The sequence below is a fragment of the Pongo abelii genome, chromosome 18 (genome assembly GCF_028885655.2).
Source record: "Pongo abelii isolate AG06213 chromosome 18, NHGRI_mPonAbe1-v2.0_pri, whole genome shotgun sequence".
Lineage (NCBI taxonomy): Eukaryota > Metazoa > Chordata > Mammalia > Primates > Hominidae > Pongo > Pongo abelii.
The window spans coordinates 53,391,121-53,418,490 of NC_072003.2; positions in this window are offsets into that span (position 1 = coordinate 53,391,121).

Genomic DNA, 27,370 nt, shown 5'->3' on the forward strand with positions numbered 1-27,370 from the left:
TGGGTGACAGAGCAAGACTCTGTCTCTTAAAAACAACAACGAAAAGCAACCAACCGAACAAACGAAATCCCCACACTATATGATGTTCATATTTGCTGTCTTTGCTGGTCACTATCAGTATCATACTAGAGGTTAGGCTGCGGGGGCAAGAATCTTCATTCACTGATACACCAAGTGCCTAGAATGCCGCTAGGTGCTCAACAAATATTTGTTGAATGAATGAATGCTGAAAACCAGCTTGAACTGTTTCTAATCTATCTTCCCCTTGTAGTTGGCAGCCTTCAAGAAAGTTCTCCATTGTATCTGCTCCAGTTATTCTCACCCTCGTGCAATTCCCTCCACCAGGCTGAACCTAATGACTCACTTTTTATATACTGTAGTAAAATATGCATAATATAAAATTTACTATTTGAATCATTTTAAAGTGTACAATTCAGTAGCATTGAATACATTCACAATATTGTGTAATCATCACCACTATCCATTGCCAAAATTTTTTCATCATCCCAAATAGAGACTCTGTAACCATTAAACACTGACTCCTGTTCTTGAGGCAGAGTCTCACTCTGTTGTCCAGGCTAATTGCAGCCGCAAAGTCCTGACTTCAAGCAATCCTCCTGCCTCAACCTCCCAATAGCTGGGACTACAAGTGAGCACCACCATGCCCAGCTAATTTTTTACTTTTTATTTTTGTAGAGGCAGAGTCTTGCTCCATCACCCAGGCTGGAATGCAGTGGTAGGATCATAGCTCCACTGAAGCCTCAAACTCCTGGGTTCAAGTGATCCTCCTGCCTCAGCCTCCTGAGTGGCTAGGTCTACAGGCATGCACCACCATGCCCAACTAAGTTTTATATTTTTTGTAGAGGTGAGATCTTGCTATGTGGCCCTGGCTGGTCCCAAACTCCTGACCTCAAGCGATCCTCCCACATCGGCCTCCCGAAACACTGGGCATGAACCTCTGCACCTGGCTGATAAACTCACTTCTAATGAATATAATACAATATAAGTGGTGGATGTCACATCTCAAATTAGGTCATAAAAGATGGTGACTCCCGTCTTGCTGGCTGTCTCTTGCTTTTCTCCTGACTCGCTCTGAGGGAAACCAGCAGACCTCTGTGGCGAGCTGCAACAGCAGGCGAGGTTCTGAAAGCTGTCAGCAGCCACGTGAGTGAGTCTGAAAGTGGATCCTCCTTGCGTCGAGCCTTGAGATGGGATCACAGCCCTGGCCAACACCTGAGTGTAGCCTGTGAGATGCTGAGCTGTTGCACCCAGCTAAGCCCTGCCAAGATTCTCGATGTGCAGAAACTGAGATCACACAGGTGTGTTGTTTTAAGTTGCTAGGCTGTGGGGTAATTTGTTTCCCAGCAATAAATAACGACTACATCCTTGTTCCTGGAATTAATATAAAGCAGAGGACTCCGATGCTCAGGCTCCATCCTACTTAAGGCCACATGACCTCCAATGGCCTGGAATGCCTTCTTGTGGGAGAGCACGGGGCTCCTCTGAGCCTAACGTCACATCTGGACAGAGTCCAGCTTCCTGCAAAGCTGTGTATGGTTATGACATTTGGAATCACGCCCATGTCCTCCTTGTACCTGTTTATTTTTTCTGCTACCACCACTCTGGACTTGGGGAGTGTTGGGAGTGTTGGAATTGTGGGTGCTACCTTGTGAAGGAGTGTTTGTTTCTTCTCTGGACTAACCTTTCCTTATTCACCAAGTCCTTGGAGGACTGAGGGTGGAGTGTGCTCTCCGTCTAAGTGGGGCCTGTTGCCTCCCTCTCAACAAGCTCCGGGATGATTGCTGCTGGGGTGGAGACTACTAGAGCATTCCTACCACTGCCTCATGGGCACCAGTAAAGTCTGGGATAGTGATCTTTAACTCCCCGGGGACCTCTTTGGAGTTCTCCGCATAACCAGGGCTCCCTTTACAACCTACGCCTTTTCAGCCTTTTCAACGCAGCTGGGACATATAACAATGCCTTTATTTGGAGAGGTTGTGGCTAAACTCCCCAACACTATCTTGCACAGGTAATGCTTGCTTTTATTTGTCCACAAACAACCTCTTTCAAGCTTCAGGGGCAGCCCTTCCTGTGGTGCTGGCGAGCAGAGTGACTTAGTATTCACACTGCCATGCGTTTTCGGATGTTGCATCCTTTGATCGCGTCTGCTTTCAGACGCATCTCCTGACTGATGACACCTGCTTTTGGGTCTTTCATCCAACAGAAGCTCCTTGACTCCTGGGCCTTCCCTGCATCTTCTCTTGTTTGGCTGTTGTTTTCCTTTTTCTTTTAAAAAATATCTACCCTTTTCCTAATTAGAAAAATAAACCACTTTTTTTTTGGTCTTGGTAAATCTTTAAATAATTCAGGATTGTATAAACAACAAAAATGAAAGTTGATGTCTCTCTTAGGATGAATAATAAGAATTGTATGCAGCCTCTATCTAGGGTGGAAACAAATAAGATTTCCTCCAAGGCGAGGTTGATGAGAGGTGGCGTGGTACAGTGGTCAGTATCCCAGATCTCTATATTCAAATCCTGGCTGTTCCACTGTTCTAGCTCTTTCCATCCTCTCTGAGTTCCACTTAAATGGTGTATTTGGCCGTTTGTGCATTGATACAAAGAAATACCTGAGACTGGGTAATTTTTTTTTTTTTTTTTTTTGAGATGGAATCTCGCTCTGTTGCCAGGCTGGAGTGCAATGGCATGATCTTGGCTCACTGCAACCTCTGCCTCCTGGGTCCAAGTGATTCTCCTGCCTTAGCCTCCCGAGTAGCTGGGACTACAGGCGTGCACCACCACACCCAGCTAATTTCTGTATTTTTAGTACAGATGGGGTTTCACCATGTTGGCTAGGATGGTCTCGAACTCCTGACCTCAGGCAATTCACCCACCTCGGCCTCCCAAAGTGCTAGGATTACAGGCGTGAGCCACCACATCTGGCTGAGACTGGGTAATTTATGGAAGAACAACAGGTTTCATTGGCTCACGGCTCTGCAGGCTGTACAGGAAGCGTAGTGGCATCTGCTTTTGGGGAAGCCTCAGGAAGCTTCCAATCATGGTGGAAGGTGAAGAGGGAGCAGACATCTCACATGGCAGAGTGGGAGCAAGACAGAGAGGGGGAGCTGCCACACAATTTTAATCCACCAGATCTCAAGAGATCCCTCTCATTATCATGAGGACAGAACCAGGAGGATGGTGCTAAAACATCATCCAATTGCCTCCCACCAGGCTCCACCTCCAACATTGGGGATTACAGTTCAACATGAGTTCTGGGCAGAGACACACATTCAAACCAAATCAAATGGCTCAGTGAGGACTAAATGACGTAATGGACTGGGTGCAGTAGCTCACGCCTGTAATCCCAGCACTTTGGGAGGCTGAGGTGGGTGGATCACTTGAGGTTAGGAGTGTAAGACCAGCCTGGCCAACAAAGTGAAACCCCGTCTCTACTAAAAACACAAAAATTAGCTGGCTGTAGTAGTGGGTGCCTATAATCCTAGCTGCTAGGGAGGCTGAGGCAGGAAAATTGCTTGAACCCAGGAGGTGGAAGTTGCAGTGAGCTGAGATCACTCCATTGCACTCCAGCCTGGGCGACAAGAGCAAAACTCCATCTCAAAAAAAAAGAAAGAATGGAGGTCAACCCTGGACAATGGTGCTTGGGACAGGGCGAGCTCTCTGTAAATATTACCATGGCCAGCACCCAACTTATGGGCCAGCCGCAAGCACTGTCCTCTGCAGAATGTCTGCCTCAGGGACTGGTACCACTGTCCACCCAGAAAGCCAGGCACGTCCTTGACACAGCTTTACCCCTCGCTCCCCAGGGTCAATGCATCGGCAAGTCACAGGGATGTCACTGTCTGCTGTGGAAAATTTACCTTTGTCTCCTTAGATCTCTATCTTGCTGATCCCTGCAGGGTGGTGTGCACCTGTAGTCCCACCTACTTGGCAGGCTGAGGCAGGAGGATCGTTTGAGCCTGGGAGGTCGAGGCTGCCGTGGGCCATGATTGTGCCACTGCACTTCAGCCTGGGTGACAGAGCTAGACCCTGTCTTTAAAAAAACAAAGTTAACTGTAGAATTACCATAAGATCCAGCAATTCCACTCCTAGGTATATACTCAAATGTGTCGAAGGCAGGTATTCAAACAAAAACTTATGTGCAAATGTTCATAGCAGCTCTATTCACAATAGTCGAAAGGTGAAAACAACATAATATTCATCAATGGATGAATCAATAAACAAAGTATGGTTATCCATACAATAAGCAAAATATGGTATCCCAAAGACCTCTTGGACGGAAGAGCCATGATGCTGACACTGACCACTGCACCGCCATACCAAGGAATGAAGCACCAATGCAAGCTTCAACATAGATGGACCTCGGAGACATGATACTAAGTGAAAGAAGCCAGACACCAAAGGCCACATACCATGTGATTTCATTGGTATGAAATGTCCAGAATAGGCCAATCCATTCAGACAGAAAGTAAACTCAGGGGAGGGGCAATGGGAAGTGACTGTCTAACGGGTCACTGTTTAAGGTGACAAAGAAAGTTCTGGCTGGGCGCAGTGGCTCACGCCTGTAATCCCAGCACTTTGGGAGGCTGAGGCGGGCGGATCACGAGGTCAGGAGATCGAGACCATCCTGGCTAACACGGTGAAAATCAGTCTCTACTAAAAATAGGGCACCTGTAGTCCTAGCTACTTGGGAGGCTGAGGGAGGAGAATAGTGTGAACCCGGGAGGCAGAGCTTGCAGTGAGCCGAGATCGTGCCACTGCACTTCAGCCTGGGTGACAGAAGACTTCATCTCAAAAAAAAAAGAAAAGAAGTTCTAAAACCAGTTGGTGGTGACGGTTATGCAACATTGTGAATAAACCTAATGCCACTGAATTGTATATTTTTAAATGATTAAAATGATAAATTTTCTAGTATGTGTAAACACATACTACTACAAAAAAATTGTGCTGTTTCTCTGCAATTGAAATTTAACTGAATCCCGTGTATTTTTTCAGACAACCCTGTCCCCAGCACAGCATGGCTCACAGGACTGTTTGAAGGAGCTCTGATGTCTTCTGGCAGGGTCATCTGGATGGGTCCCCTGTTTCCTGGAGGTTCCCCCAGGGCAGGGTGTCCCCTCCTGCTCTACCCCTCCTTGTACCAGCAGCCTGGATAGCATGGGGTGCCTGCCTGAGACTCTGCCCAGCTCTTCCTCTTCTGTTTATGCCCCACCCTTAGCAGTGGCCTTGTTGCATGGTGGCCCAGGCTTTGCCTGCGAGAAGAACCCCAACATCACTGAGAACCTCATGCAATGTCTTTTGGACTGGTTAAATGGTTCATCTTGGTGCACGGGGTTGGGGGAAATTTTGACCTTCCAGAAACCACGGCCCTTCCCTCCACCTCCTGTGTGTCCTTCCAGATCTTCAATAATGGGCTCATCTTTCCTGGCTCTCTGCTCCAGGAGGTCATCTCCAGCTGTACCGCTGCAGGTCAAAGCTGGTTTCTCCCTCCGTTCTGATCTTTAATATAAGCAATATCCTCCCAGCCGGGGCTCCTACCACAGCAGTTTACTTCAAGAGCACAAATTAAAGTGATGTCACCAAGGGCATGAATGGTCTTAGCAGAGTCAACATGGGGAGCATTGCGCATTCCCTGTGTAATATTAAGAATGACTAAGTGGAGGCACTGGCCTTCCAGCCAAGCCTGGTCTGAATACCAAAGAGTCGGGCTGGGAGAAGGGAGGAGGGGGGAGCCCAGGGCTGCCACTCAACTGCAGAGGCCCAGCTCATCTGCTGGCCCCGCGGGGCTGAAGGACAGAAGGTAAAGGTCAGGAACTCTCAACAAATATTTAGAGGGCTGTTCTCATGCCCAGTGGGTTTGGACACAAGGTAATCCTCTCTTGGAAGGGCCCAGTAATCCCTGAGCAAATGCACGGCCTAACTGGCAACTATGGCTGAGCCAGCCCAGTTCCTCTGGGACAGTCAGTGAAGGAGGTGGTGGGCCCAGCACCCAGGCTCAGGTTTATATGGGAGTGGAGGAAGCCTCAGCTCCAAGAAAGAGCCCACCTACTGGCGAATGCTTTGGTGTGAGACCTGTTGCATTGAGGTGTACAATGTTTTGTTATCTATGAAAACATTTATGTAGGTTGGGTGCTGTGGCTCACGCCTGTAATACCAGTGTTTTGGGAGGCTGAAATGGGAGGATTGCTTGTGGCCAGGAGTTAGAGACCAGGCTGGGCAAAATAGCAAGACCCCATCTCTAAAAAAAAAAAAAAAAAAAAAAAGCCAGGCAAGGTGGGGCATTCCTGTAGTCTCTGCAACTCAGGAGGTTGAGGGAGGAGTATCACTTGAGCCCAGGAGTTCCAGGCTGTAGTGAGCTATGATCGAGCCACTGCACTCCAGCCTGGGCAACACAGGGAGACCCTGTCTCTTAAAGAAAAAAAAAAAAGGAAAGAAAAGAATTATGGAGCATGTACTGTATACCAGGCTCTGAGCTAGGGATGAGGCTTCAGAGATGAAAGACATGGTCGCTGTCAGGAGCCCAGCGTCTGACTGCGGAGCCAGTCCATACGCTCTCTGAGGACACTCTTGGATCCCCGGCAGTTAACATTGTGAATAAATGAATAAAGAAATGAGTGGGTGACTTGTAATACGCTGGAGCCCTTTACTTCTCCCATAGGACTCAAGGATGGCTTCCTGGAAATGAACTTAAAGGGAGGTCAAAGAGCTGTGCAGAAAAGTGAAGGAAGGGTGGGCCTAGGCAGAAGGAACAGCATGTGCCAAGACATGAAGGTGCAGGGGGTCCTGGCACAGCTGGGAGCTGCCAGTGTGTCTGCATATCTGGCATGTGGAGCCCGTTGGGTGCGAGACCTAAAGCTGGAGCCACCTGCAGAATCCGGATCTGGAAGAACCGGATCTGGTGAGGAGCTGGAATTCCTTCTTGAAACTCCTGAGGGATTTTACATAGCAAAGCAACAAGATCTGACTTGCATTTTCCATCATCTATACAGTGGATAAGTTTGCTCATTCCATCTATTAATGCATCTTAAAAACAAAGTCTCGCTACTTACCAGTGTTGTGCTGGGTCTAGACTGGTGCAGTCCAGCAGAAGCATAATGTGGGACACGTGTAATTTTATATATTTTATTTTATTTTATTTTTTTCTTGAGACAGAGTCTTGCTGCGTTGCCCAGGCTGGAGTGCAGTGGCGCGATCTCTGCTCACTGCAAGCTCTGCCTTCTGGGTTCAAGCTATTCTCCTTCCTCAGCCTTCCAAGTCGCTGGGACCACAGGCACGTGCCACCATACCCAGCTAATTTTTGTATTTTTTTAGTAGAGACAGGGTTTCACCATGTTGACCAGGCTGGTCTTGAACTCCTGACCTCAAGTGATCCACCCACCCCAACCTCCCAAAGTGCTGGGATTACAGGCATGAGCCACCGTGCCCAGTGTGTAATTTTAAATTTTCTAGTAGACACATTTAAAGAAGTAAGAAAACCCAGGTAATATGCTTTAATGTATTTTATTTAACCCAATATATCCAAAATATCACAATACATTTTACATTATCTTTTTCATTTGAAGTTTCTGAAATCCAGGTGTATTTTACTTTCATAGCACATCTCAATTCACGGCTGCCTCACTTGAGTACCAGGTTGCCACATGTGGCTCATGGCTGCCATTCTGCACAGTGGGTGCAGGTCTAGACAGTGGTGCATGAGGCCAATAGGACCTCGTCCTCACAGTGCTTAGAGCCTAGCAGAGAAGAACCTCAATGAAACGAGCAAACAAAATAGTGCAACGAAAGTCACAGTGGAGAGAAGGGATGGAGGGGGGATCATGACAGCCAGGGGACATGGCAGAGGGACCTAATTTAGGGTAAATTTAAGTTGAGTCTTTAAGGATGAATGTGAGGGGTCAGTAAAGTGAGGGGCAGGCATTCCTGGCAGCAGAATTGAGTGTATGAACGGCTGTGGCCATGCTTGATGAACGACCCTAAGCCCAGGAGAGTTGGCCTGACGCATCCGGCAAGGCTAGCAGGGCCAGATCATGCATGCCTGTAGCCATGGTGGACAAGTTGGGCTTCATTCTAAGAGCAGTTGGAAACCACCAGAGGGTCATAAGTGACCATGGCCAGGTCATTACAAATCTATTACCGTGGGTGGGTGTTGTGTACAGGTGGATCAAAGTGTGCAGGACGGAGCAGAACAGCCAGTTGTCTAGTACAGTTGTTCTAGCACAAGATGCTGGTGGTTTGGACAAGGATGGTGGCCATGGAAACGGGAAGAAGTGGGTGGTTGCAGGAGAATGAAATTACAACCAATAGGCCTTAGTAACGGATTGGAGGGGTGTGCTTGTATGCGTGGCCATGAGGATCCCAGATCTTTTTAAACTTTCTCACTACTATTACGCAGTAAAGGACAGTAAACCTGAACCACCTTTCACCCAGCTTTCCAGGGTTTCGGGTGTGATGGGGATGAGGATTTGGCAATGTACTCCAAGAATGTATTTTCTTTGAAGTCTCCTGGTTTGTCTTAAACATTTAATAAATTTAAAGTCCTAGTCCATAGTGTATCACTTTTCATTTTAATGTAATAATACCATTTTGGCCAGGCGCAGTGGCTCACACCTGTAATCCTACCACTTTGGGAGGCCTAGGCAGGTGGATTGCTTGAGCCCAGGGGTTCGAGACCAGCCTGGCCAACATGGCGAAATCCTGTCTCTACTAAAAACACAAAAACTAGCTGGGCATGGTGACACGCACCTGTAATCCCAGCACTTTGGAAGGCTGAGGCAGGCAGATCACCTGAGGTCAAGAGTTCAAAACCAGCCTGGCCAAAATAGTGAAACCCCATCCCTACTAAAAATACAAAAATTAGCTGGGCGTGGTGGTGGGTACCTATAATCCCAGCTACTCGGGAGGCTGAGGCATGAAAATCACTTGAACCCGGGATGCGGAGGTTGCAGTGAGTAGAGATTGTGCCACTGCACTTCAGCCTGGGTGACAGAGTGAGACTCAGTCTCAAAAAAAAAAAAAAAAAGAAAGAAAGAAAATCATAATACCATTTTATTCTCTTCTAGCTAAATTGTATAGTCTGCCCCTCCCCCACTGGTTTTCCCAAGGCTCCCGTCACACCACCCCCAGGAGATAGGAGTATCTCAGCTTGAGATCAAATCCAACTTGAACGTCATAAACACCCAAATGCTCTTCTTGGGTACCATGTACCCCTTTGACATCTGACAAATTTCTAATGACGTAGGGGATGATAAGCTATGAAGGCAAACAACCACAGAGAACCCAATTGTGGAATAAAGAATTCTCTTGGGAAATGAGAAGATTCCTGAATTCTCCACAGCTTTGAAGATAATTAGATTTTATTTTTCCAGTGTAGAAAAAATGTTTCCAACTGATGTAGGGAATCTATGGAGGGCACTTGACGATATTTATGTTTGGTGATGGTTTGGTCCTCGAAGGTATTGAAGTTGGAGGTGTTTGTTTGCTTACTGTGAAGACATTCATTCTAGACATTCTCTATGTTAGCAGGCATGGTCTAGCAAACTGGCTGTCAGAGCCTCCCAAGAATGATACTGAGAGAAACGGAAAGTCAAAGACAATGTCCTATTCTTTGTCTCTTGAGAAAGAAGTCATCCCAAGACCCTCAGGGAGGGGTGTAGTTGACTTCTCTGACATATTACAGTTAAGTTTGCAGAGATCCCAAACAGGGATTAATGTTCCCTCTAAGAAAAACACTGTCTGCTTATTTTTTGCTCCTGGGAACAAAATGACTCTGAATTTACATAATTAAAATTCTGTTGTCTTTTCAGATCATAACAATGGGTAATTAACATTGTTACTTGTCAGCTGGGAAATACCTTGAGAGGAGGCTATCAGAGCCCAGTCGTTTTATTTTGGGCCACATCTCGTGGACAATCAGGGCTAATTGAATCCCTCCCCATCTCATCGAAAATGAATGAAAGAACATTAAAGGCTGCTGGCCGGGCTCACAATCAACCTAGAAAGGCTGTGTGTTCGCACAAGCTAGCTCGAGATCATGAACCTCAACCCTGCATTGAGGATGGCTGCCTGACAGTCTAATTTAGAAGCGTTGCTTAAAATCTTAATCAGTGCAGTAAAATGAACAGAGGCGAGTTTCGACACCATGTTTGTTGTTTATGGTTATCATTTTAAATAAACGTTAAAATGTTTTCACAGGTGTGGAAAAAGGCACGTCCCTGGGACATCGCTCTGTTAGGTCTGTACTCTCTATCAAGAAAAAAAAAATGTCATCGTCGAGAATGAAGACGTAACGTATTCATCAGAGCCTGCCTGGTTTTTATTTTGTGATTCCCTGAAAGCTATCTGCACTCCTAAGCCTGAGTCCATCTTCCCTGCACAAGTGATATCTTGATTGACACATCTCCAAATAAGCTCCTGAATAGCTTTCCGTATTAGCCTCAGAATAATTCAGATGTCAAATTATGGCTCGCAGACTCCCTGACTCCACTCAAGCCCCAGAATGAATTTTTTAAATATTTGGGAGAAAATATTAAATTTTGTTCAGGTTGGGTCAAAGTTCATATCATTTGGTAATAAAGAGCCACAGAGGGTGTTTGCCTGGGGTGGGCTGCGTTGATTTTATTTTGTGCAACAGCTGCAGGTTGAGCTGACCCTTGGTAGGCGGTTTGGAGTTGGCTTGCGTGCCTGCGGCATCTACGCAGTTTGCTGTGGGTTTCCTTTGGATAGAAAAGGGAACGGGGAAAGGAAGAAAGAAAAAAATGCAACGAGTTTTTCTCTCTGTGCAGGACTCCTGGCTGATGTCATCTCTAAATATGCAGCCTTAATTGCTCTTCTGCAGCAATAAGGGAAGAAGAGATCTTAGTTACTTGTTCTCATCACCGTTGAAACTGCACTGCTGATTCAGCCTGGATTCTTGTCTTGAAACCCATGCAGCAGCATTCCTCACAAGCAAGACGGCACAGCAGTGTTTGCCGGGCTGATAATGACCACTTTTCATAGTATTCGTTGGGTGCTCTGTAACGTGAGGCTGAGAAAACTCTCATTATTACCGGCTGTTTGTGCAGCTGTAAATATTTAACCAGGAATGCTACCTGCTTTGTGGAAAGACTTGCTAATTACACCTGCTTCTCTCTATAATTACATATTGTTGTAAAATTCTATGATAATGACACAACTGTGTCTTCCTCTTGCAAAGGGTAAATTTATACCAAGCTCAGCATCTGAATTTCCATAAGCAATTAGCCTACACATTTACATCCCTGTGTTTTCCTGTGATTTTATTGAAATGAAAGATAATGAATTAAATCCAATTATAGCAGGAAGACATCTAGTAACTTGATGTTTGTTTTGAACCGCAGCTTCACTTCAAAAGCAAAGTGAGGAGAATTACGCTGCTGCTTAATATAGTTGAAGCATCCCGATAAATTAAAAATATCACTCTGATAGCAGGGACCCTGACGAGCAGCCCTTATTGGAGACTGGGGTTCCCTTGACAAAATGCTTCTATAAAAGCTGCATATTTCTAGTCTGATGAATGTGAAGTACTGCTTTTGGCTTGTAGCCTGATTATTGGAGGAACATTGCTATAAAAAATAAGTTTCACTAGATGCCGTAATAAAACCCAGGGCTATCATCCATAGTTCATAGGGTTTGTTGAGAGGCAGGTGGGAGGTAGGGCTTTGGAATTCTGGAACTAGGAGATTAATAATATCTGTATTTTATTATTTTAAAACATGGGCATTCCTATTATTTTGGAAAGCTTGGCTCTCTGGGAGATGCAGAGAAATATAGCCCCTATCTAGGCTATAAAAAAAGGTTCATTTGCTTTAAGCAGGAAACTGCATGTTCAAAAGACGTGGACCCAAAATTCTTGAAAAACAAAAACAAAACGAGTGGCACATACGTACATGTTTCCAAAATGAATATGTCTCTAACATCTTCACTGTTGTTCCTTTTTGCTCTCATTGCAGTCTTTTCTCTCAGCCCTCCTTCTCTCTCTGTACAGATGCAAACATCTCAAAATGTCAAATGCAGAGAAGTGACCCATCTTTTCACAGCACAGGGGACAATTTTGCTCTGATCTCTGTGTGATTTCAGACACAAACACTATTCCCAGATTATAGGCTCTCCAGCACAGTTTTCAACCTGATGATGAATTTACTTACTTTTTAGCAGTCATGACTATTCTAACATTTTGGTAACTATGAGGGTGATGGCGTCATCATGCCATGCGGGGAGAAGAGCCGCAGCCTGGGCTGGGATGATCAGTGACAGCGACCAGGAGCTGACAGGCTGTCCTGCCTGGCCCGGCCGGGGAACTGTTCTCTTCGATTTCCTCTCAGTGGCTGGGCTGGAGTGTGGCTGCCTAATGGTTTGCTGTCGATACAGTAAAAATGCTAACCTGTCTTTACATCTAATCCATTCTGAGAGGCTCTTTACATAAATGGCCTGTTCCATTTCTTCATTTTCAGAAAAGGCAATCAAATAAGATTGAACTGCACAGGCTGTTGGTACAGGATTTGTGTGTGTGCATGTGTGTGTGTTTAAAAAGCATGTTGATTAATTTGGAGGCACAGCATTTTGTGTTGTCTCTATTTTCTTCCCCCCTTTTTTAAAGGGCTCTGAAAATCAATGCTATGCTTCACTCCCATCCATCTTTATATAGTAATAAATTAAGTGGGAGGTATTGATATTTTTGACTGAGCTTTTAAAATTTACATGCTAATGACAATTAGACCCTCGTGACTGTTGATTTCTGTGGCCGTGTACTGTTTGTGACTTGGGAAAAGTCTCGCTTGTTTCGCCTGCTATTCCTGAGTGTCTCAGATCCTAGACTAGTTGGAACTGTAATTCTAACAAGGGGTGAGCTCAGAAAAGCTGGTCCATCTGCTGTCTTTCTCACTCCCAGGAAGAGGCACTGCAGAGGGTCACAGCATGAGAACCCAGGACAGGACAAATGACATCAGGCTGGGGCACCCATGAGGATGTGAGCTAGGGGTAGAGTCAAAATATTTAGCCACTGCTGGCACTGACCACCCCCCCACCCCCACCAATCAGCACTGGGGTCAGGGTGCTGGGAGTTCCTGCTGCCTTAGATGTTAACCCTTTAGGTGCTGAATTAAGGAAAGGGGAGGAAGTTCTGAGGAAAGGCCAGAGCTGTGGGCAGCAGAGGGCTTGGGGAGGGGGGTGATGACTATGTTTCAACTGGTACAAAGCAGACCAATATTTAATAGTGGTGCAGACTGGGTGAGTTTTACCTCTAGATATGAACCCTCCTCCCCCAACTCCTCCCACACAAATTTAGGGATCTTGGAAGTCACAGGAGTATATGTGCCCTTTATATTCCTTAAGAAAAACTAGAATTTTGCAATCTTGACATTGAGTGCCTTGCTTACCCCAAGCTTCCAAACTATTTCTGATAAACTTCAGGGTTTGGGCAGCAAGTAGAAAATCACTGCCCACTTCTCTCTTGCCTCCTGCCTCACTCAAGGTAGGTGAAGGGCAGGCATCTTCTCAGCATTTGGCAAAAGTGTTTGTTCTGAAGCCAGGACAGAGCTCTAGCACTGAGGGAGCTAACGGAGCAAGGTCAGGGCCACTGTATGATTTTATTTTATAAAACCAATTCCCTCTGGACAACCTGAGTGCTACCCACAGGTAGATGACCGGAAAAAATAGCCGCAAACTGGTGAAAAGGCCTCAACTTCATTTACGCAATTATTCCGGGCACTGGGACAGCCTTGAAGGTAACAACAGTTTATTTGCCGAGATTAATTTATTTGTCAGTAATATTGATTGTCGGGGGCCTGTTTCATTCTATTTAAGATTCCACAAGGCACAGACAGCAGCAACTCGTGCGTGATTTTTCCCTCTAGAATTTCCAGGATGTCGAGGAGATGCCGTGCAGCAAGTTCTGTCAAACTAGATCTTGCCAGGCCGATCCCCAGGGCAAGGTGTGTGGGTTCTGTTTACATTTTGCCAAGGCAGCAAAAAATTGTTTGTTTACACAGAAGGATCTTCCCCCCACCCTCGCTTTTTCTCCCCCAAAGCAGGTCACCCAGCAGTCCGGGCACCTAGTATGCATAGAGAAGCTGATAGAGCATTCTGTGACTTAACTCTGAAATCATTATGCAGGATTATCCAAATATTAAGCCTGCTGAAAGTTGGGCTTCTCCGGTTTCCCGTTGCACGGAGATTGCTCAGTTATAACCAACTGTCCAGGAAGTGCCTGAGCAAGAGTGGCTGCAAGGAAAGGACAGAACAGAGGAGAGGTGTGGAGGAGAACTCACTTTCATCAGAGGATCGACTTTCAGGATGGCCAGGGAGCCCAGAGCATTATTGTATTACACATTGCACTGAAATGCGCCTTGTTCTGCTCCCCCCCACCCCGCCCCCTCTTTCTTTCTTTTCTTTGAGTGTTTTCGAAATGAAAGAGTTTCTTCTTCCAAATTGCGCTGGGAGGCAAATTCTTGAACGGTGTAATAGAAAATGTTAGACAATATTCCTTACCGGAGCTATTGACATTTTGGATAGTTGTGACACTTTGATTTTTCTCAAAACATATGGATCAAGCCTGGCTGCATTATTGGACAGGAAGTCCTGATGAAAGGCCTGCCTTTATCTTTCTTTGTATTCCCCCCTCTCTGTTTGCTCATGGCTTTCTCTCTGAATATAATCGTGGATTTCTTAAGCTGTCCAGGGAGTCGTTATTGCCTTACTAAATATTTCATGGTGCACAGCACACCGTACCTGCCAAATGCCTCTTATTTGTTGTCAAAAATAAAGGGTTCGTCCTTCGGAGGGGGAAAGAAAAAAGATAGAAGGTTTCTTCTATTGTTTTTATTTTCAAGTTTCTCGTATGCGCCAAATGCACAGAAACGCTGGAAGCTTAGGAGGGTGTGCCTTTTTATTTGCCGGGGAAAAGGCTGGCCACTTATTTATTTGTGGCTTATTTATTTATTTGCTGCACGCTTTTTTCTATGATTCCCAGCACTTGTTTCCTTGCAGTTTCCCTTCCTATTTGTTCAGAAGGGAAAAGTTCAAAGCGGCTCTGTCAGCAGAGGGAAAAGCTTTGCTGAATACTAACCCTCCAGCGCCCGCCTGCGCTGACCTTGAGCAGCAGTAAACGGTCCCATCGCAAACCGGCATGTGTGTTTGGTTAGGCCAGGTCGGCAGGGGTCAGGGCTCACCTGAGGCCAGCGGTGCGGGGCCGACCTGCCTGAGCGAGGAGTAATGCATTTTTAAAAGGGACATTCTCGCCTTCGAATGGGCCTAATATGGTCTCTGTTTAAAAACCTGTCAGAATCCCAAGCACACACTCCATAAAATATAAATAAGTACTTACTGTTTGCAGATGTTGCTTGTTTTTCATAATGTTTGTATTTGAAGTTTCGAATCCTCACTTCCTGTCAGCCTCCCTAGTGCCTCCCCCTCCTGCGTCTCTAGGAACAAGGGGGAACTTCAGGTGGCAATTTCTCAATGAAGACACTTTCTGTCAAACCTGTCAGCGTCCCTGGCACAATTAGCATTCTCTTTTTCTTTCTTTTTCTTCTCTCCCTCTCTCTCACTCTAACACAGACGTTTATTTCTCACCACGGCTTTACCTGTGCCGGGGGAGAGCCACCTCTCCTGTTAGTTGCATTTGAAAGGGCTTAAGTCTCAGCAAAGTGTGATTTTCTAGGCCCTGAAAAGCGATGCTTTAACTCGAGAGGCCTGTGATCTGAACACTCAGATTAATTGGAAAGAATTAGGAAGGGGACCACGGGGAGCCTCCGACACCATTCCTGGGGACATTCATAGATGGGGTCTCATACATCTTTGCCACCTCCACCCTGGGAGCCCTGTTGATAATCCATGGTGTAGGTGTCTGATTAATTTCGATGTGCCTTTGGCTGCACTGGGCCATTGGGCCCCTGTCTCTGACCTACGATTCCTAAGCTAGGCAGTGGTCTTCCCCCTGTCTCCGCCACACAGCCTGTGACTCACTCCACAGCTCCAATCCGTCTCCAAAGAGGATCATCTGGGGGCCTGGTGGAGAGCCTCATCTCTTTCTGTGTGTCTGGTTTAACTTCTTCCGCCACTCCTTGGCTTCCTTCTTGGTTACTATCTTCTGCCTCGATGGGGATGGTGCGGGATGGCTGGATGGGGCCACATCTTTTTGCATGACAAAGTCAGCAGGTCATTTATTCCAGCGTTCCCATCGGACGATGCGTGGAGAGGACTGTGGAAGTCGGTATTTGTTCCGCAGCCCTCCCACCATCAGCCCGAACATTTTAATAACGCAGTCTCTAGAGCACCCGCCACAGACTGCGTCAGCTCTCCCTGCAAACCTGTGTACTTGCTGAAATCGGCAGCTTATGCTTGTATTTTTTTAATATGCTTATTTCGTACTGCTTATGCAGTCCTCCAGCTAAAAACGCCAGCACAGCCCTTGTTTCTTAGCCCTTGCCACTTCGAAAGTGGTGAGTGATGCTATTCAGGTGCTGGGTTCGCTAGATGCCCAAACTCCAGCATTACACAATACGCCCATGTAACGAACCTGCCCATGCACCCTCTGAATCTATTTTTAAAAAGTGGTGGATTACAGGGGCCCATGTGAGGTCCCCGCTCTGCCTGTGAGGCTCTTATTACATAGTTGTCCTGTTTTGAAGCCAATGGTCACCAAGAACCTCAAGAACTTAGATGACTGCCAAGCATCAAAGACTCCCGTTCGCCCACTGCAGCCAGGAGATCCATGACAAATGTTATTCTCTTGCAATTTGCCATAATACCTATTATTTAAAAAAAAAAAAAAAAAAAAGAGACACACACCAAGCCCTCCCTCATTTCTAGGCGGTTTTAGGAGGATCTGATTATAAACACATGCCCAGGACGGCATGTCTGCATGCCTGAATCAGGTCAGTGGAGTTTGCTTCTTCTTTAAAGCACAGAAACCATAAATCAAGATGAAAATCCGTCAGCCCAAAAGCCTTACCAATTGATACAATTTGAAAATGGGCAGCTGGAGAGGCTGGGGAGAAAGCTGACATGATGACTTTTATAATAGCAGAACGTTTAAGGTTATAGAAATAAAAGGAAGAGGATGAAATCAGGCCCGTTGATCTCTGCCTGCAGGCTCTCTCAGCTCACTGGAAGCTCCAGCAATTATTTCTGCTCCGGCTTTCCCCTCCTTTTTTTCCAGCAGACTGTTTGAAATGAAGCAGAACCAGGCATGGCAGGCTTATCAGTGTCGTTAGCTGACAGGGCGCCCAGCACACCTGCTTTTACTTGCTGCCGTTTCAGGCACTAATGCCACAGAGAATGTTGCTTGGGCCCTTATAATGTGTAAAGATTCATTTATTTCACCTTTTGAACCTGCCTGACCCCCTGGGCTTGTGTTGGGGAGGGGGCGGAGGGCTGCAGAGGGCTTTTTTCCTGGCACTTAGAAGAAGCTGGCAATTAGGGGTCTGGCCCTGGGGCTGTTGCTATGATAGAGGCTTAAAAGAGAGGTAGGAGCTCAGCCAGGGAGGCGCTGGGAGCTGGGACTGGGGGCTGGTGCAGGGCAGAACTCCCTTGGCCACTGCGTCCCTGACTCCACTGTGTCCCGTGTGCAGAGCTGTTTAGAGACCCAGGCACCCTGGCTTTTGGAGACCCTACCCCATATCATCACATCATCACAGAAGTTAAAATGCATCCACCTCTCATTTTCACTGCGATTGATGAAAAGATTTTTAAAAACCATTTTACCTTTGTAGCAATTTGGCTGTGAGTAACTCATTTCATTGATGATGGCTGAGTTTTCTTGGCGATCATTGTGTGAACTTCAGAATTCCTGCGAAGTGGACACTGTCTACACTTCCAATTGTTTTTAATATAATGAGGTTTTTATAAATATTAAATTTAGCCACTAATAAAGTTGATATAGTATTAAGTTTTGCACACATTTAGACATTCAATTACACACCAATTGATTTCAAGTTTATAGCTTGGAGCCAAATATATATATATATATATATATATGTGTCTCAAACATTTTTAATAGACCGCTGGAAAGGAACTGTAGCCAGATATCTGATACCTCAGGTGCCTAATGACACCCTTTTTCCGCTTTCCTTATTTTGGTAAGAGTTTGCTTCAAATATTTTCCCATCTGTAAGTCTTAGTTTAAGGTCTTAGTTTCCTTGGAATATAAAAAGTAGTTTTTATTAGTGGACATTAAACTCTTTCAAGCCTTTGGTTTTAGTTCCTTCAATTTCTTTTCTTTTGTTTTTTTTTTTTTTTTTTTTTGAGACAGGGTTTCACTCTGTCACCCAGCCTCCCAGGCTCAAGTGATTCTCCGGCCTCAGTTTCTCAAGTAGCTGGGACTACAGATGCACACCACCATGCCCAGCTAATTTTTGTATTTTTTGTAGAGATGGGGTTTCACAATATTGCCCAGGTTGGTCTTGAACTTCTGGGCTCAAGTGATCTGCCTGCCTCAGCCTCCCAAATTGCTGGGACTACAGGCCTGGACCACTGCACCCAGACAGTTTCTTCAATGTCATATGTCATGACTAGTACTGGAAAGAGGGGGTCATATTCCTCAACCTCAGCCTGGAAATCTGGAACTTCCTTCATTTCTTAATTTTCCTTTTTTTAAGGTTTTTTTTAAGGTTTACTATATTGGGCTTCTGTTGTTTATGCCTCATTAGCATGTTCTACTGTTCTTCTGTGACTAGAACTCAGATTTCCCTTGGGAAAGCCATTCTTCCTCACTGGTTCAGTCCCTTTGTCTGTAGAAATGGGCACTTGACTCAGGCCTGGCCAAAGGGAGCATCCTATTGCCCTGGCCATGGTTATTGCTTCAGTGACTTCTATACCTATTTGGGAAAAGGAATTTTCTTTTTATACAGAGATTATTAGCTTATAGAGCTTCTAAGGGAACCACCAGGCAGAAAGACCCTGCCTGACAAGTAAGTCAATACAGAGAAAAACAAAGTGGTTGAAGGAGAGAAGCTAAATCTTAATAAATGTCCTGAGGGCCCCTGGATTCAGCCATGCCCAAAGCCATAAACTCATACCACCTCTAATATACTCAGTTACATGAATACTTTGCTTAAGCCAGCTTGACTTCAGTTGCTGTCACTTGCAACCAAAAGCATCCTGGCAAACACATACTCTGGTATCACTAAGGGGCAAGTCCTACTACAGAGATTTCATTTCAGCTGTTCTGTTAAGAAACGATTTGAATTAGAATGTGTGACTGGTGGGTGTAGGAGTGATTGGAAGGAGACCAAGGTTAATAGCAAGGAGGATAATGTCATGGAGAGCGTACCATGCACCAAGCACTGTGTTCACGTTTCCCAGCAGCTCTCAGAGGTTTATTATCCCCACTTTACAAATAGAAAACTGAGGTCCAAAGTTACTTAGCTCATAAGAATACAGCCTAACTGGTTTCAGATTCATCTGATCCTAAAGTGGAGCCCATTGACACCTAGAACAAAGGTTTGGGGTTCACATCTTAATCCTTAGGGCACAAGGACCTGGAGACTCAGAGCCTAATGTTGGTCCTATGGTCTTGGGTTTGATGTTCCATAAAGTTTTTTGTATCCATTATCTCACTTTGTTCTCTCTGCAACCTGTATGGACTTCGAACCATGAAAAATTCCATTCCTTTGAGTTCTGAAAAATTTTACACAACAGTAGTTAGAATCTCTTACTACGGTGCAAATTCCAGTTAATATTTAGGTAATCAGACTGCCTGGAATGTGTGAGGGGAGGTTGGGGAGGATGGGGGGTGGAAGTAGCTATCAAAGGAAACAAACTTGCCTCCGTCACAATTATTTCAAGATTTGGGCCTGTCAAAGAAAAACAGGCCTATGTGTGATACAAAAGAGGTAAGGGTCTGGAATAAGTGGGTTTTGGATTATTTCTGCCAGTTTTGTGTCTCGATGTGAGTAAATTTTATGTACACCCCTTCCCTTTCTCTCCTCCATCGTCCCAGCTGTCCCTCTCTGCTGGGTCTCATGCCTCATCAAAGTGAAAGGATCTCAAAACTTGTCTCAAGAGGTACTTTATTAAAACAGATGGATTGGATTCCTGGGTTCCTCTCTTGCCAAACTCCCAAGAGAACCCCACCAAATCTTTGATCTTGCAGTGTGTACAGGTGTATGTGCGATTAACTCCTGTTTCCCAGGCTACCCAAATGAGGCAGGTACTAAAAGGAGGGTCCAAATAAGAGTAACAACAATCCCATGCCCTAAGTGTGCTTCTCCTGGTTCTGCGGACTCTCGAGCACGTCTTATTGTTTCTGAGACAAGGTCTTGCTCTGTTGCCCAGGCTGGAGTGCAGTGGCATGATCATGGCTCACTGCAGCCTTGATTTCCTGGGCACAAGTGATCCACCTGCCTCGGCCTTCTGAGTAGCTGGGACAACAGACATGAGCCATCATGCTTAGCTAATTTTTTAGTTTTTGTAGAGACAGTGTCTTGCTATGTTGCCCAGGCTGGCCTCAAACTCCTTAATTCAGATGATCCTACTGCCTCAGCCCCACAAAGCACTGGGATTACAAGCAGGAGCCGTGATGCCCTGCCAAGAATTCCCTCCAACTTCTTCTTCTTCTTTTTTTATTTTTTGGGGGGGGACGGAGTCTCGCTCTGTTGCCAGGCTGGAGTGCAGTGGCGCAATCTCAGCTCACTGCAACCTCCACCTCCCGGTTCAAGCAATTCTCCTGCCTCAGCCTCCTGAGAAGCTAGGACTACAGGCATGCACCACCACCCTCAGCTAATTTTTGTATTTTTAGTAGAGACGAGGTTTCATCATGTTGGCCAGGATGGTCTCAATCTCTTGACCTCGTGATCCACCCGCCTTGGCCTCCCAGTGTTGGGATTACAGGCATGAGCCACTGTATCTGGCCATTCCCTCCAACTTTTTAAACTCATTCCAACTCATGCTGGGAGGTGTCTCCTATGTACATACTCTCCAGTCTTCTCAGCTACCATCAAGAGGCCATCATTTTTCTTGTTTCCTACCCTCAATTGTTTTGCAGCCACTGCCACTGCTGAAACCACCCCATGAAGTCCTCTCCCATTTCTCCACCTGGTACGTGGCCTCTTCTGTCTTCTGAGTCCATTTACTGCTCTAATATTAGATACTTCCTGTACTCCCTCACTCTGTGCATCAATTACAGAACAGGTTTGACTTGGGATCTCAGTATTTTACAGAGATACCAGTGAACCAGCTCTTCACTTTTAATTGCTCTTTCTTTTGACTTCTTCCTAGAAGAGGAAGATTCCTGGGCTGGGCAGGCTGGCAATCTGAGCAGTAGACCATCCTCTTCTCTCACACCAGCCCACTGCCCTAGCACTGCAGGTCTGCAGCTGACTTGTCACTTCCTATAGGATGAATTCTTTCCCAGGAAGTCTTAGGGCTCAGTGCAAATTACCCTCCCTGCTCTGCTGGACTCATGTTGGGTTTTCTTTCTTTCTGCTTTTTTTTTTTTGAAACTGAGTTTCCCTCTTGTTGCCCAGGCTGGATGGCAATGGCGTGATCTTGGCTCACTGCAACCTCTGCCTCCCAGGTTCAAGCGATTCTCCTCTCTCAGCCTCCCGAGTAGCTAGGATTACAGGCATATGCCACCACGCCTGGCTACTTTTTTGTATTTGTAGTAGAGATGGGGTTTCACCATGGTGGCCAGGCTAGTCTTGAACTTTTGACCTCAGATGATCCACCTGCCTCAGCCTCCCAAAGTGCTGGGATTACAGGCATGAGCCACCGTGCCCGGCTCATGTTGGGTTTTCTAACTGAGGGCATCAGTATTCTAGATATTGGAGCCCCCTTGAAACTCCAAAGAGTCTATGCCAGAAAAGAGCCTGTTCCTCAAACATAAAATGAACTCCTTTGTCATTCTCCAAGCTAATGATTTTAAGGGTTTAGCATCTTTTGTGAATGCATGACTTTCCAATGGTTCTGTTTTTCTACTCTTGATGGCAAAATATTCCTGGATTTGTGATAAGATTTGTTCTGTTGTTTAAAGTAGCAAATACCAAGTGGAACCATTATATCAGTTGAATTCTATCTGAATCCCTTCCCTGGTGGAATTTCATTCTTGCAGACATTGCACAGTTCAAAGTTCATAGACTTGAAACATGAAGATTCTTCTAGAAGGAAATATCTCAGCTCATAGTCCTCGAAAGTGAGTAGAGCTTCATAGAATCTGGATATGTACGTGGCTGCACTGAGAATTAACACGTCAGACCTTGCTATTGTGAAATAGCTGTGGCGGGTAATGACCATCATTCATTCTATTTTATTACTTTTTAAATGTGATTCCATTTTGGCTTTGGCAGAGGTGAGGGAACTGACTTGTATTTTCTGTTTATGCTTGATATCCAAAAGCCCCTTTGGGGAAAATGACGCTAGCTAAAATCACGTAAATTAAAGAGGAAATTTGCTAAGACATCTTGACAAACTCAAAAGTGAAAATACTGAGCTTTACCTGTTTGGTCATCCTGATTCTTGACTCTTACACTCATAATTAGTGAAGGAGGTGTGGAGAGGTCATGGAGCCGGTGTATTGTTTGTATGAGTGGCTTTTTTACATGCAAGTGAAATGATGGTTAAGGTTTAGTGTCCATAAGCAGAAAAGCTAAGCCTGGCATCGCAGATACTTTAGAATAGGAAGCAACTGAATGATGAAACTTCAACTGAACCTAAAAATCCTCCTTAGATCTGTTAAAGTACCTACAATTATGAGATATGGCACTCAGTGAGGCCCAGTAGTGGGGGGTATTCCCAGGGAAAGAGCCCACTCGTTTTTTTCTTTTTTTTTTTAGACGGAGTCTTGCTCTGTCACCCAGGCTGGAGTGCAGTAGCATGATCTTGGCTCACTGCAACCTCCGCCTCCCAGGTTCAAGTGATTCTCCTGCCTTAGCCTCCCAAGTAGCTAGGATTACGGTGCACGCCACCACACCTGGATAATTCTTTGTATTTGTAGTAGAGATGGGGGTTTCACCATGTTGGCCAGGCTGGTTTCGAGCTCCTGACCTCAGGTGATCCACCCACTCCGGCCTCCCAAAGTGCTGGGATTACAGGTGTGAGCCACCATGCCCGGACAGAAAGAACCCATTCTAAGTGAGGACTTAAGAAGAGACATTTGGTGCTGAGATAGGAGAAAGCATGGATTAATGGGAAGTGCTATGAGTTCAGATCTCATCTGACACTTACTAGGTATGTGACTAATTTTAAAATAGATTGTTTTATCTCTTATTACAAAAGTTTTATAGTTTTTTATAAAAGCAAAAGAAGGGAAAAACACATCCTCAGTCTCATACAGAAAACAATTTACTCTTAATTCTTTCATGATTTTCTTTCTAAATCCTCTTTCATGTACAAACATACCTACTCATTACAAAAATAAGATTGTACACGGCATTTAGTAACCCTCTCTTTTATCTTATATATTCTGTACATTGCCGACATCATTTTTGATGGCTGCACAATGTCCCATCTTATATATGTGTTTTAATTTGATCAATTCTTCTATTGTTGGACACATAGGTTGTTCTAACTCTTCACAATTACAAAATGGCTGTGATAAATAATTGTAGGTAACTGTTCACCCAAGTTCAAGATTGTAGTATTTTCTTAAGAAAAAAATTCCCCAGAAGTCATATTTCTAGATGCATGAGCACATTATAATTTTCCTACTTGGAGTTTGTTGAGATTTTCGAACGTATACATCCATGTTTTTCATCACATTTGGGAAGATTTTGGCCATTATTTCTTCAGATAATCTCTCTGCCTCTTTCTCCCTCTCTCTCTCCCTTCTCTCTAGGGCTCCCATAATGCATATATTAGTCTGCTTAATGGTGAGCCATAGTCCCTTAGGCTCTTTCACTTTTCTTCATTGTTTTTTCTTCTCAGACTTGATAATTTTAAATGACTTCTCATTAAGGTCACGGATTCTTTCTTCTGCCTGTTTGAGTCTGCTCTTGAGTGAATTTTTCAACTCAGTTATTGTTTGTCACCTTAACAATTTGGTTGTTTTTGTTATTTATAATTTATATCTCTTTGTTGATAATTCTGAATTTGTTCATATATTGTTTTCCTGATTTTCTTTAGTTCTTTGTGTTTTCTTTGAGCTCTTTGAGCATGTTTAAGGTACTTGTTTTAAAGTCTTCACCTGCTAAGTCTGATACATGTGTTTCTCAGGGACTGTTCCTGAAGATTTACTTTGTTCTTTTGAATGGGCTATGTTTTCCTGTTTCTTTGTATGCTTTGTGATCTTTTGTTGAAAATTGGGCATTCAAAAAAATCAGCTACCTCTCTCAGTCTTTGGAGATTTGTGGATAAGGCCTTCACTAATTAGCAGGACATGTTCTGAGCTTTGGAATCAGCCTAGCATAAAGGCTTAAAGTCTTCCAAGGCCTTTTCTGAATATATGTCTTACCTGGGCCTGCATGTGTGATTTTTTTCCCACAATTCTCCTGTATACACAGTTGCTTTTAAATATCTTAATTTTCCCAAGAGTCTTACCCGTTTCTTCTCTGGGCCTTAGCTATTTTGTTAGACTTATCCATCAGTCATCTTTGTCTCAATTGTCTGCAGGCCCCGCTTGTCCCCTTGCTGTTTTCATGAGCCATTCTGGCTACTTCCTGCAGCCCTTTCTAGCCTGAGGTCCAGGTTGTACCGTTGTTGGCTTTCTGAGCTCCAAATTAGGTGACACAGACACTGATCCCTCAGGCAGCCCCCAGATGGGTTAGACCATTGCAAATTAGATCCACTCTGCTCTCTGGTTTAAAGAGAGGAACTGGGGATTAAGGTGTCATTTCTCTCAAACCATGCCATGCCACACTAGAGAGGGGGTAAGGAAGGAATGAGTAAAAACACCATGACATTTCCTTCCATCTGAATGTAGATTTTTCTTGATTCAGCATTTGCTTGGTTGTTGTAGATTTTTGTTCATTTCCAGAACTCCTATAAAGTTATTGCAGCCAATCTCTAATTGTTTAATGTTGCTATGTAAGAATAAGTGCCTGGAGGTTGCAAGTCTGCCATCTTGCCAATGTCATTCCTCAGCATACATATTTTTAAGGTTCTTGATAAAATAAGAAGTTTTGAGGACTGTAAGAATCCTGTATCCTTTGAACTAGCATTTGCCAGAGTTTGGAACACAAATTTCTCAAGATGCTCTGGAAAAGAGGTGGGGAGGAGGAGGGTTTCCTAGTAAAACAAGCTTGGGATTTACAGTAGACTATTTTTCCCTCTGTGATATTGCCTGTGGACAGAGGCACATTGAAAGCTCTGGAAAGTCCTGCAATAAAGAACCCCATTCGATTCTATTAAAGCCAGTATTCTCAGACCTGATTGATCATAAAGTACTTTTGTTTTCCAAAGGATCAATCTCCTCCAGAACTCATGTTTCTGAACAGAATGTGGAAAATGCTGCTTAAAGCTTACTGAGAACTCATGAGGGCTCCTAATTTTCATGTAGCCAAGCTGAAACAAATTTCGTGATGTTTTCCCAAATAGTCAAGGGGCTAGGGCAAAGCCATAGTGAAACCCATGTCTAAAATCCTCTTGAGTGCAGCTTGCAGCCCTGCTTCCTTCATTTCACCTGTTTCTAGAAGCCCCTAACCCCCAGTCTCCAGGAGAGGAAGATGTTTTGGACAAGACAGGATTAGACAACACCAGACTTATGACAGTGACTTATTCTGGAACGAGTAAAGAGATTGTCTCAAATATAACATCTGTGCTCTTAGAAAACATTACACTATTTTCTCATTGACTTTTGTGTTTTGATACCAAAAAAAGGATTCTCAGGCAATTGTTTTTGGTTTTTTGATTTTGTGTGTGTATGTGTGTGTGTGTGTGTGTGTTTTAGGCATTAGCTTGCTTCATGGTCTGCACAAATCAGATTGCATGGGTCAGTTTCAGTCCCCAGCATGGGCTCATCATCTTCAACATCTGCCACCAAGATCTGTTTGTCTTCTACTTTGGACTCTCATGAGAATTGGCATGTTGTATGAATTTCACTTTCTTAATTTTGATGACAGCCAATGATATTTTCTTTCGTTGTTTGATGTATCTGTGTCTTTTCTCCTCAATTAAGGGAATAGAATGCTCAAAGACAGGTTACTTAGCCAGGAAAACAAGTCATTCTATGTACTCAAGGTATGGAGGCTTTAATGTTGGGATTCAAGGGGTGCACAATCATTGGAAGAGCTGGGAGAATGAAAGTGAGATCCTCAGCCTGAAGCACTTAAGTGAGTGATTCTCCAACAGCTTGCTAGGAAGGCTGGACAATTCTCAAGAAAGTCTGGGAAGCTCCTAACACCTCCCTCTACAGCACCAAAGTGAGTTATTCTCAAAGTTCTTCAGAAAGCTGCTGAAAACCTCCTGTCATCTTATGCACTTGGCTATAACTGCCTCCAAAGAAAAATGGCACCTTCTCTTTCACTTTCCCAATATCGCACCTGTGCTTTTCATAGGCAAATTCTAACCTAGAGCCACACAGGGAAGAGGCTTCTGGGAAATGTAGCTCCTATCTGCTCCCTGCTACAGGGAGAAGGAGAGCCTTCTCGTGGAAGGAGAATGTGGTGATGGTGAGTTAACAACAGACAGCAATAGTGGAGCTAAAAACCACTCTTGGCACAATAATTGGCACTAACTAATTACCTGATGGAAATGAATGGGTGGAAGTCAAATCATTGTAGGTGTAGTTGGCCAGTTAGATCACTCTCCCTAAACATCACTGTCTTGATTGCTGTCTTAACTTATATTTGAGCACTATATTATTATTTACTTAATGCTTTTAATCTAAATCATTACTCTTTTATTTAAATAAATTATTTCAAGAAACTTTATATCCATTCCACAAATGAAAAAGCAGTATTATTTTTGGCACAGAAAAGATACCTGTTTTACAAAATGAAAACCAAACGATGCTGTAATTTCCCACTAAATACTGCTGTCCTCACCCAATCCTATCCCCTCACCATCACAGTGCCCCACTAACTCCCATTTTGACTGGAGTAGGTTTGTTTTTATGTGATTTATAGCCTAGGGGTTTCCTCCTCAGCTAAAAATCATCCCGCTGTTGACCAATAACTAAAAATATCAGAGACCCAATCACATTGACACATTTGAAGGTGCTTTAATGAGGTGAAAGCAATGAAACGTCTAGCTGGAGCTTCGTTTGACTGGAAGGCCACCATCTCACTTGAAGTAGATGAAGAAAGTGATTCCATGCTGTTCTTAAAAAGGAGATCTAGGGCGAGTGCGGTGGCTCGCGCTTGTAATCCCAGCACTTTGGGAGGCTGAGGTGGGCAGATCACCTGAGGTCAGGAGTTCGAGACCAGCTTGGCCAACATGGTGAAACCCTGTCTCTACTAAAAATACAA